This window comes from Pogona vitticeps, chromosome 3, assembly GCF_051106095.1.
Source record: "Pogona vitticeps strain Pit_001003342236 chromosome 3, PviZW2.1, whole genome shotgun sequence".
In the NCBI taxonomy this organism is placed as follows: Eukaryota; Metazoa; Chordata; class Lepidosauria; order Squamata; family Agamidae; genus Pogona; species Pogona vitticeps.
The window spans coordinates 150,239,924-150,252,009 of record NC_135785.1 but is presented as its reverse complement, the minus strand read 5'-3'; the positions used below and the strand labels follow the sequence as shown (position 1 = coordinate 150,252,009).

Sequence of the window (12,086 nt, the reverse complement as noted above, 5' to 3'; positions counted from 1 at the left end):
ACATGCTACTGAGGAAGAGCGGAGGACAAATGCAAGTAGCTCCAGAGCTAATGAAGTGGTTGTGCCAAAGCCGAAAGGACGCTCAGCTGTGCACATGCCTGGAAGTGAAAGGAAAGTCCAATGCTGCAAAGAAAACCTGGAATGTAAGATCTATGAACCTCGGGAAGCTGGAGGTGGTCAAACAGGAGATGACAAGAATAAACATCGACATCCTGGCCATCAGTGAACTAAAATGGACAGGAATGGGCAAATTCAATTCAGATGATTATCATATCTACTATTGTGGGCAAGAATCCCATAGAAGGAATGGAGTAGCCTTCATAGTCAACAAAAGAGTGGGAAAAGCTGTAATGGGATACAATCTCAAAAATGATAGAATGATGTCAATATGAATCCAAGGCAGACCTTTCAACATCACAATAATCCAAGTTTATGCACCAACCACCAATGCTGAGGAAACTGAAATTGAACAATTTTATGAAGATTTACAACACCTTCTAGAACTGACACCAAAGAAAGATGTTCTTCTCACTCTAGGGGACTGGAATGCTAAAACAGGGAGCCAAGAGATAAAAGGAACAACAGGGAAGTTTGGCCTTGGAGTTCAGAACGAAGCAGGGCAAAGGCTAATAGAGTTTTGTCAAGAGAACAAGCTGGTCATCACAAACACTCTTTTCCAACAACACAAGAGGCGACTCTATACATGGAAATCACCAGATGGGCAATATCGAAATCAGATTGATTATATTCTCTGCAGCCAAAGATGGAGAAGCTCTATACAGTCAGCAAAAACAAGACCTGGAGCTGACTGCGGCTCTGATCATCAGCTTCTCATAGCAAAATTCAAGCTTAAACTGAAGAGAGTAGGAAAAACCACTGGGCTACTCAGGTATAATCTAAACCAAATCCCTTATGAATACACAGTGGAAGTGAAGAACAGATTTAAGGAACTGGATTTGGTGGACAGAGTGCCTGAAGAACTTTGGATAGAGGCTCGTAACATTGTCCAGGAGGCAGCAACAAAAACCATCCCAAAGAAAAGGAAATGCAAGAAAGCAAAGTGGCTGTCCAACGAGGCCTTACAAATAGCAGAGAGGAGAAGGGAAACAAAAAGCAAGGGAGATGGGGAAAGCTACAGAAAATTGAATGCAGACTTCCAAAGAATAGCAAGGAGAGACAAGAGGGCCTGTTTAAATGAACAATGCAAAGAAATAGAGGAAAATAACAGGAAAGGAAAAACCAGAGATCTGTTCAGGAAAATTGGAAATATTAAAGGAACATTTTGCGCAAAGATGAACATGATAAAGGACAAAAATGGGAGGGACCTAACAGAAGCAGAAGACATCAAGAAGAGGTGGCAAGAATACACATAGGAATTATATCAGAAAGATTTGGATATCCCGAACAACCCAGACAATGTAGTAGCTGACCTTGAGCCAGAGATCCTGGAGAGTGAAGTCAAATGGGCCTTAGAAAGCCTGGCTAACAACAAGGCCAGTGGAGGTGATGACATTCCAGTTGAACTATTTAAAATCTTAAAAGATGATGCTGTTAAGGTGCTACATTCAATATGCCAGCAAGTTTGTAAAACTCAACAGTGGCCAGAGGACTGGAAAAGATCAGTCTACATACCACTCCCCAAGAAAGGGAGTGCCAAATAATGCTCCAACTACCATACAATTGCACTCATTTCGCACGCTAGCAAGGTTATGCTCAAAATCCGCCAAGGTAGGCTTCAGCCGTATGTGGACCGAGAACTCCCAGAAGTACAAGCTGGATTCTGAAGGGGCAGACGAACTAGAGATCAAATTGCAAACATGCGCTGGATTATAGAGAAAGCCAGAGAGTTCCAGAAAAACATCTACTTCTGCTTCATTGCTATGCAAAAGCCTTTGACTATGTGGACCACAGCAAACTATGGCAAGTCCTAAAAGAAATGGGCGTGCCTGACCACCTTATCCATCTCCTGAGAAATCTTTATGTGGGACAGGAAGCAACAGTTAGAACTGGATATGGAACAACTGATTGGTTCAAAATTGGGAAAGGAGTACGACAAGGCTGTATATTGTCCCCCGGCTTATTTAACTTATATGCAGAATACATCATGCAGAAGGCTGGACTGGAGGAATCCCAAGCCGGAATTAAGATTGCCGGAAGAAATATCAACAACCTCTGATATGCAGATGATACCACTCTGATGGCAGAAAGTGAGGAGGAATTAAAGAACCTTGTAATGAGGGTGAAAGAGGAGAGTGCAAAAAACGGCCTGAACTCAACATCAAAAAAACTAAGATCATGGCCACTGGTCCCATCACCCCCTGGCAAATTGAAGGGGAAGATATGGAGGCAGTGACAGATTTTACTTTCTTGAGCTCCATGATCACTGCAGATGGAGACAGCAGCCACGAAATTAAAAGACTCCTGCTTCTTGGGAGGAAAGCGATGACAAACCTCGACAGCATCTTAAAAAGCAGAGACATCACCTTGCCAACAAAAGTCCGAATAGTCAAAGCTATGGTTTTTCCTGTAGTGATGTATGGAAGTGAGAGCTGGACCATAAAGAAAGCAGACTGCTGAAGAATTGATGCCTTTGAATTGTGGTGCTGGAGGAGGCTCTTGAGAATCCCCTGGACTGCAAGGAGAACAAACCTATCAATTCTAAAGGAAGTCAACCCTGAGTGCTCACTGGAAGGACAGATCCTGAAGCTGAGGCTCCAGTACTTTGGCCATTTCATGAGAAGAGAAGACTCCTTGGAAAAGACCTTGATGTTAGGAAAGTGTGATGGCAAGAGGAGAAGGGGATGACAGAGGATGAGATGGCCAGTGGACAGTGTCATCGAAGCAACCAACATGAAATTGACACAACTACGGGAAGCAGTGGAAGATAGGAGGGCCTGGCGTGCTCTGGTCCATGGGGTCACGAAGAGTCGGACACGACTAAACGACTAAACGAACGAAACGAAGCACCCCAGAGGGAGACCACAGCTGTGATAAAAGGATATCTGCAAGTGAGATCTGAAGGCCTTAGGAATGGACCTCAACAGATGGGAAACCTTGACATCTGAGTATTCAGCCTGGAGGCAGGCTGTGCATCATGGCCTCTTTCATTCTGAAGAGACATTTGTCCAGCAGGTCCACTCAAAGAAGCAGTCCTGAAACCAGCAAAATCAGGGAGCTGTACAGGGGACAGATTGTATTTGCCTCCAGTGTGGAAGGGATTGCCACTCTCAAATTGGCCTTCTCAGCTACACTAGAGGCTGTCCCAAGACCTCTATTCAGAGCATGTTACCGTAGTCTTGCGAGACTGAAGGAGGCCTAATCAAGGTGAACATGTGACCCATAACAATCATGTGTCTCAAGCTTCAGTTTTGCAGCCCTAGCATCCCCATTTCCAGAAGAAAAGGGAGGAGGGGAGAAAGAGAGAGAGAATCACAGTCCATTGCAGAAAGGACCATTTTCTTGTGGCTCCTCTCTTTGTGGGCTGTAATTCACTTGACCAATGGTATACTTGTTGCAGAATCAGGTTTTTTTACTATTCCTACAACAGTTCACAGAAACATTAGCCAGCTGGAGGGGAAAATCTTTTTGCACAATTGTCCTTTTGTCTGTGGAAGACCTCTGCAGAATTTTGACCAGGACTTTAGCAATTCAGTCTCCAGATACTTCTAATTAGAGACTTGAGAGGTGGTGACACTACCCAGAACAAGCCCAGGGGAGGAAATATGGCTCAGGAAAACAGTGAGTTTGACCTCCATGGTGTAAGTGGAGCTGTCATGGATAGAGCTCCTATGGCATTCTGCATCCAGCTTTGTGCTCTACCACCAAACTATGATTTTTAAAAAAAAAATTATCCCAAAAAGCTAGCTGGTGTTAATACTGTTTTTTAAATCAGTATATACTCATTCAGGCACAGGCATCAAGAAATAACATGGGTGGCACCTGCTTGATGCACAGTGACACATCCAGCTAAGCCCTTAATGTTTGGGGTTTATGCTCTGAAACCCACTTTAAGCTTTCCTGCTTTATGGTGCTTAAATGGATTTGAACTACTCCAGCTGATGGATTGTAGTAGTCATGGTTGTTGAAAGGATTGCCAGTCTAAAGCTTGTTAAGCCAGAATGTCTCACATTCAACTTTATAAAGAGGGCCTAGTAAAAGAGTAAGGATCAAGGTGAATTTGTTTTTTGGAGTGTTGTTTTTATTTTTGTATTGTGGGATGGACAATGGGACCAAATAAAAGACAGAATATAGAACAGATATGGGGGAAAACATAAGGGTAGCTACTTTAAACGTGAAAAGCTTAGGGTCTGTAACAAAGAGAAAGAGAATAGAATCATTATTGATGAAAAACAAGGTGGGCATTATTTATCTACAAGAAACTCATCAATCAAAGGATGGAGTTAATGAACTGACATTACAAAATATACACATTTATGAAAAAGGATTTGGGACTTCCAAATCCAAAGGAGTAGCGATATTGATATCTAAACATTGTGAAGTAGTAAAAAATAGTAATGGTAGATATTTGATAATACAGGGTTAAATGGGGGGAAGAAGATTATACATTAGTAAATGTCTATGCACCAAATATGAACCAAGGACAATTTTATAAAACTGTGATTAAAGAGATGGAGAAGGTTTGAAAGGGATATGTGATTATGGCAGGAGATTGCAACATCGTTTGGGATAAGGTAAAAGATAAATCTGTATTTAAATAAGATAATTTGAATAAAAGAAGTACCCTCGAGTAAGATATTGAAAACTACGGATTTAAAAGATATATGGAGAGAAATGAAGGGGGATGAAAGAAGGTTTACGTATTATTCAAGAATAGATTTTATACTTATATCAAAAAAATTAATATCAAAAGTAGTAGATACAAATATTAATGTGATAAAATAATGTATCATGTGTTGATGATGATGGAGATGAAAGTTAGGAAAGATTATAGAGAAGCTAGAAAATGGAGAATAGATTCTAATATTTTTCAGTACATAGATGTAGTGGATAGAGTTAAGAAAGAATGGATGAAGACTTCCGGCTTGACGTTGCGACGAGACAGCAGCAGGAGGGCAGAGCTCTGTCCCCGGGGCTGAATCCTGACCTTGTTCGGGACACCGTAGGGTGTCAGAACCACCCTGGAGGGGTGGTGAACTGGGGGGGGAAGCCTGTTGATCACGGGGGGATGGCCACCCCATTCGATCCAGGAAACTCCCAAATCAGCGAACGGGCAGAAACAAGCAGCTTCGGCTTGCTTGCAAGACGCTGGCAGCCGGCCAAAGAAGCAAGAACCAGCCTTTTGACATCGCTGTTTACCATCGGGTGAGACTTTTATAACTAATTGCTTATACTCCTGAAAAATTCCTATACAATATATGGAAAAAGAAATGCTGTCCCTCAGAAACTAAAAAGTGGCAGAAGATCTGGTGAGAGGGATAGCTGATGGAAAGGAAATAACTTTAAAATATACTTTGAGAATATTACAGTTTGATGCTGTGAAGCTTGAGAAATTTTCCTGCAACCTATATTTGATAATCTGAATTTTATTTTGACTATTTGGAATCTCTTGGCGTGGAGCCCAGGAGCTGTGACCTTGACTACTTGGCTGTTATTCCCTTTTGACTTCCTCTGAGCTTGGCTGGGAAATTAACCCTAAAGTGGACTTTTAAGGCCATCAGCCGTGGATACAATATTGCAATGGCACAACAAGGAGAATTCTGGAACGGAATAAAACTTGCACTTGAAAGAATATTGGACACCGTGAAATCTCACTATGAAGAAGCAAAATTAGCTAATCAACATCAGAAGGATTGTGGTCTGCAGGCAGCAGGGAGCAGCAAAGAAGGAGATGGGAATATCTCAGATGAGGCATCCCAATTAAAACAGCAGCTTGAGGAAATTGTTCCAAGAGAGGCACCGGTCTTGGATCAGGGAGGAGTGCCAGGGAGGGACAAGGGGGAAAAGACAGCAAAATTAACCAGAAGATGCCTGGAGGACTCACTGAGGATGGACTGGGTGCATAGAGAGTTGGTGGGCATAGATCAGACCTATAAAATGGCTTCAGAGGACATGAGGGATGACAGAAAACTTGGAAACACAGTAATATTAAATGAGAAAGAAATTAGAGAGGGAATTGCCTAGAAAGATGAAAAAAGGGAAAACAAGGAAGGGCCCCTTAATATTGAAAACAGGTTTATATTCAGCATTTGGATTTGTAAAAGGGTATATTCTGTATATTAAAAAGGAGAATTAAATTGAAATAAGGGAGGCCTAATTAGAGTAAAGATGTAATATGGTGATTTTTTATTTTAGGTAAACTAAATTAGATATAAAGCTGCGTTATGGATCTGGAACCACCTTTAATAAAAATGTTACTAGAAGACTGTTAATAGAAGAATTATTAGAAGAATTTTATATAATATGAGAGTAATATTATGATAGTGGTCATATTGTGTACTAAAATCTGTATGTGAATGGTTTGAATGCTTGAAAGATGTTTGGAATTGGGGGGGGGGGGACAACCAGGAAAACACTGAGATGTAAAAAACAAATAATTGTAAGCAAAATATGTAACACGATGTCTGATAAGCACAAAACAATGTAGATAGACTGGAAAACTAATAAAATGTTTAAAACAAAAAAAGAAAGAATGGATGGAAATATGGTTAATTAATGAAACAGGTGGGAGTAAAATAGGAGTGTTATGGGACATAATGAAAGTTTTTATCAGAGGAATTGCTATAAGAGAATCTTGTAGAATAAAAAACTGAGAGAAGACAATATACTAAAAAAATATAAAAGACCTAGAAACTAAATATTTTATAGATAATAAGAGATTATTAGAGATCCAAGCTAAAGGGAGGGAGAAAGTGTGGAGTTAGAAAAGGTCCTGAAGGATTTAATGTACTCGAAGAGGAATTTTTTTGAATATAGTAATAAAAACTCAAAGCTTCTAGCTAAGATAGTTCAAACTAAAATATCAAAAAATATAATTGGAGTGATCAAAGATAAATCAGGAAATAATTGTAACCTAATGAAGGAAAAATTAAAGATACTACAAGAATTTAGAATGTCACCAACAGAGCTAACAGAGTATGATTTTAAATTTTGGCAAGGAATGATTAATAAATACTGTAATGAAGGAAAGAGAGCCAGAATAAATAAAAAGTATTGGCATAAAAAAATGAAAAAAAGGTGGTATAGATATATCAAACATAAAAAAATATTATCTGGTTAATCAGTTGAGGTTTATTGGGGAAATTATATATAATCCAGAAAGGTTAATTTAGTGGAAAATGGAATCATCAGAATTAGAGGTAGATATTGGAAAAAAATATTTTGTACCATCAAGAAATATAAAATAAGTGAAATTAATAATGTTAAACATCTGGTATAAGTATAAAAAGAATTTATGTCCATTTAATTCTCCATTAGGACTAGTCACTGAAATAGAGAATTTTCCTGTCAATATGAAAGTTTATGTGCGATTGTTTAAAGAAAAAAGTGATTGGATTAAAAGACTGGTTGTATAAAATAAGATCGAAAGATCAAATGAAACAAATCCTTCAGAATAAGAATATTTCATGGTTGAACTATTTGCAGTTAGAACGATGGACTGATGAATGGGTAAAGAAATATAATAAAGGTAGAGAATATACAAAGTATGAACAATTTCTGTTATCATATGAAGATATTCAGATGACTGATTCAGTAAAGGGAGCAGTGAGTAAAATATATAGATTCCTGCTTGACTTAGAAGAAGAGAGTGACAAAGAAAGATTGAAGTTAGTGTGGGAACAAGACTTAGGAAAAAGAATAAATGAAGGAGAATGGAGGAAGATGTGGAAAATGATGATTTTAAGATTTATGTAGTGAGAATAAGAGCAAAGTTTCTCAAATTGGGTTTAAGATGGTATTTGACACCGATAAAATTGAATAAAATTAATGCTAGTTATCTGAATGTTTGTTGAAAATGTGAGAAGGAAATTGGTACATACTTTCATATGTGGCGGGAATGTGAAAAAGTGCAAAGATTTTGGAAACAAATTTTTAAAGTACTAAATGATATATATGAAAAAGATATAGAATTTAATTCTGAGATTCCTCTGTTATCAAGATTTGAAAATGTGGAATATGATAAGATGACTAAAGAATTGATTACTAATTTATTAACAGCAGCTAGATCAACAATACCTAGGCAATGGAAATCAAAATCTGAATTTAGAATGGATGATTGGTATAATGAAATATGGAATATAGCTATAAATGATAAATTAACTTGTAATCTAAAGGTTAAGAAAGGAGAGTTGAAAAAGAATATTTTTATGATATATGGGGCAGATTTTTGGAATATGTGTTAACAAGAGGAAAAAGGAAATCTCCAAATCAAGAATCAATGCCGTTCTGGAGAAGAGGACAATAATAGAAGAAGAAAAATATAGATGGAAGAAGATATATAGATGGTGGTGGGGAACACAGTTAATTTGTATTTTGGTTTGTGTATTTTATGTTTATGTTATAGTTAAAATAATAATAATAATAAAAGTAAAAGTAAAAATGTCCCCCACTTCACAAAGACATGATTCAAATCTACCACAAATTTAAAACAGCTCACATAAATTGAAAAGGTCAATCCTGCTTATCCTGAAAGAGAATTGGCTCCATACACCTGTTCTTTATTTGGAAAGAATCCAAGCTGCAGAGGCTTAAATATTGGCCCTCAAAAAACTCTTTCAAATAACAGAAACATTGATCCAATATAACACTGAGCATACAATAATATAGGCTTTTCAGGGAGAGCTTCTTAAAGGGTACACTGTGGGTGGGAAGAGGAGGAGATGAACTGCAAGTCAACTAAAGTTTACAACCCACATCCAAAGGAGAGAAAAAAGCAGGTTTGTTTTAAAGAAAGTAATAGTGCTCCAGAAAGCAATTGTCAAGTCTTCCCCCCCACCAATATGGATAGAGAAGCATAAAATCCTACATTCATAAACCAGACGGTTTTCCTTAAAGAGCTGGTTTTTTTCTTGTCAGAGAAGAAAAGAGACATGTGGGATTTTCTTCATCATATGCCCAAATAAAATGGGTGGCTTGAACACTGTACACATTGACTCTAATGAGTGGCTGCGACCAAGGCCCCCAATGCACACACACTCACACACCAGGATCCCCCCCAACCCCTGCAAGTAGCCAGCCAAGCCAAGTCTTATAGAAGATGCTATCCCTTCCCAGGCACAGAATGTCCTGGATTCCATAGCCAACAACAGCCTTGCAAGGTAGACCAAAATAAAATTTAACCAGGTAGCTAATTTAGCAGAGACCCAGGTGACCAATACTGGTTTTAGGAGCATCTTGTTCCCCACCACATTCTGAAAAAGGCACATTAATATGGATAATTTTAATTTTATTAAAGAGTCAGAAGAGCAAATCCAGTCTGTTTTATTTTATTTATTTATTTATTTATTTGATTTATATCCCACCCATCTGGTATATTTATACCACTCCTCATAGGACCTAAGAATAAATGCCAGCAGGTTTCTGAGCTCACACAGAGTGTGAGTCTCACTAGCATAGCAATAAGTTGAAATTAAAACACCAGGTCCCACACTATTTCTGCTGTTAACCATTATACCCTGTTGACCCATATTCAGATGACACCTGCCAGCCCTTTTCAACTTTCTTAGCAACTTCCAGAAAACAAGTGATTCTTCCTATACTCATTTTGTTTCTTCACATAAATAAATATGGCTGTGAGTTGTAGCAACTTCGCAACTCCTCTTTTCAGTTGATTCTAGGTGGCCTTGAGTTAACTCCCTATCTTTTGAAAACCAGCTGGCCCTCTCCCAGGAATTGTTAATCCTCCTTCCTAACTGGCACCAGTCCTCTCTTTCATCAGCCACACAGGACACAAGCAAGATGGATCCACTTTGGCTCATAGCAGTTATTCACATTTAGCTGTTCTTTACATTTAAGATTTCTTCATAGTGGCAGTGATGGATTGGCTGTTCTTCTCAGGGATAAAAAATGTATTGGGATGGCTCTGGTAATGAATATTATCAATTGTCTTCACAGTCTCCAGTTCTACAGATTATCCCCCCCCCCCCAGTTTAATTTCAAAAGAAAAATAGAAAGAGATAATCAAGCATTATCAATTGCTGCATTACATTTGGGCTGGGCTTCAATAGGTCTAATTCAATTAGTGTACCATTAAGATAATATTAAAATGTTCCAGAAAGAAGCTTATTAAAAAAATCTTCCGTGTTCTTTTAAAGGGAAGTGTTGTAAAGTTGTACAGGCGCGTTGTATTACAGATTAATATGATGTTCCTTAACATCTATCCTGCAGAAATTGTTAACCAAAAATGGACATGTCCCACAAATTATGCTTAATGAGCCTGATGTGCTGATTTATCTCCTGACTATGAAAAACAGACAGTGGTGTGCTTTTCCTTGGAGCAATTTAAAGTTGCAAACTCCGAATATAAGGTTTTGAATCCCCAGAACTCCTCTTTGCACAGAATGTAGCCTTCTTTTCTCTTTCGTTCATGTTCACCGCCATTACCCAGAAAATAAAATCTCACCTGTAATCAACACATTTCAAAGCAGTTTATACAGCCTCAGTTACTATTCTGGGAACATCCTTTGCTGTGAACAGTAGAAGTAATGTGAAACTACACAGAGGCTTCAGTTCTCTGATAAATGAATTGGTTTTGTCCCTCTGATCTCATCATTTCCCAGGATAGTACATCTTATTTTGGTAGGATCACAGTGTACTGGCAGACAGGACAGCACTGTCAGTTGATTTCTCAATTACTTGTATAATGGCTTCCAGAAATTGTAAATTGCAATAATGGTGGAAAGTGGGAGACAGCAGTGATAACACTGGGTTCTCCTGATAATAGTGAAATCGAAATACAGAAGGCAGTCTTTCTTTTTAAGGTATTCTAGCTGTACATATATCCCATCTTAGTTGTGGATATGCACACTTGCATTAGTGGACATCCTATCATGTTCTGTGTCCAGTTTAATAATTAGCATCCTCTTCCTCACCATCATTTTTTAAAGAATAACATTCTTCTTCTTTAAATCTTGTTAAATTGTAAATGTCACTTGAATGCTTCCCTATGCACACTAAAACATGGTTACACAGTGTTCGGTTCATTCCTGAAATGTGCACTCTCCCCCATTTGCACTTTTCACGTCTGTAAGTTCTTTTAAGACATATTCACAACCACATTATCAACAGAAGAGTTCTGGAATGCAAGTGGAATCTGCCACATGTAAGGGCTGGAAGAGTGCAGATCAAGAAAACCTTGTCAAGCCTTGGTCTCAATTGGATCTCAGGCATCCCAAATCTTTATGCACATTTCAAATGGAGCCACTGTCTTTTGTTTATTCTTGCATCCCACCTTTTCATAGTACTTAGTGAAACTAACTGCATGTTATGAGGTTTTGCCTTTTTTTTTTTTTTTTTTTGATCCCACAAACTGGCATCTGGTCATATGGAATTAGTTGGAATATCCTGTGGCTTTTTATTTATCAGTCCAGATCCTCTTGCCCAGTTATGTTGGAGGAACAGAGATGGCTTAACTTGGGGGGGGGGGCGGGGGAGAGAACTGTCTTAAGTCAAGAAGTCAATGTAAACATTGCCTATTGCATACTAAGTTGAGTGTCTCCCTGTGCATCCAGTAAAGTTAATGGCGATTTCTTAACTTGAGGCAATCTATTATATAGGTATGCAAGAGGATTTTGGTCATAGTTCATTTACTTAAAACATTGTTATACCACCCTTCATCCTGTGATGCAGGGGAGGTGTACATCAACAATTCTAAAATAATATGCAGTAAAATCATTATCTGTCAGGCTCGCTGTTCCATGTGGCATTTGTGAGAGATACTAAGTAACACTATTTTAAGTAAATGTGGGACTTGGAGAAAGTCTGGCAGTGTTTTCCTTTCCAGATGAGAACTGGGGAGGAGACCGAGGGGGCATTTTTGGCCATTTACTCCTCAATTTACATCAGTCTGGGCAGAGATGAGTTTGAATTAAAACCTGGAAACTACATGTTGGAAGGCTCAATGTTGGGCA

At 38.5% G+C, this 12,086-nt stretch overlaps 1 long non-coding RNA gene across 1 annotated transcript; it reads right to left on the bottom strand.

Annotated features, from left to right (window-relative positions):
* Positions 1 to 5,998: 5,998 nt before the first annotated feature.
* Positions 5,999 to 6,187, bottom strand: LOC144588450 (uncharacterized). Its single transcript, XR_013544024.1, has 2 exons — positions 6,082 to 6,187; positions 5,999 to 6,047 (listed from the first exon to the last, which is right to left on the bottom strand). It is a non-coding gene; the product is annotated as an uncharacterized LOC144588450 (long non-coding RNA).
* Positions 6,188 to 12,086: the final 5,899 nt, after the last annotated feature.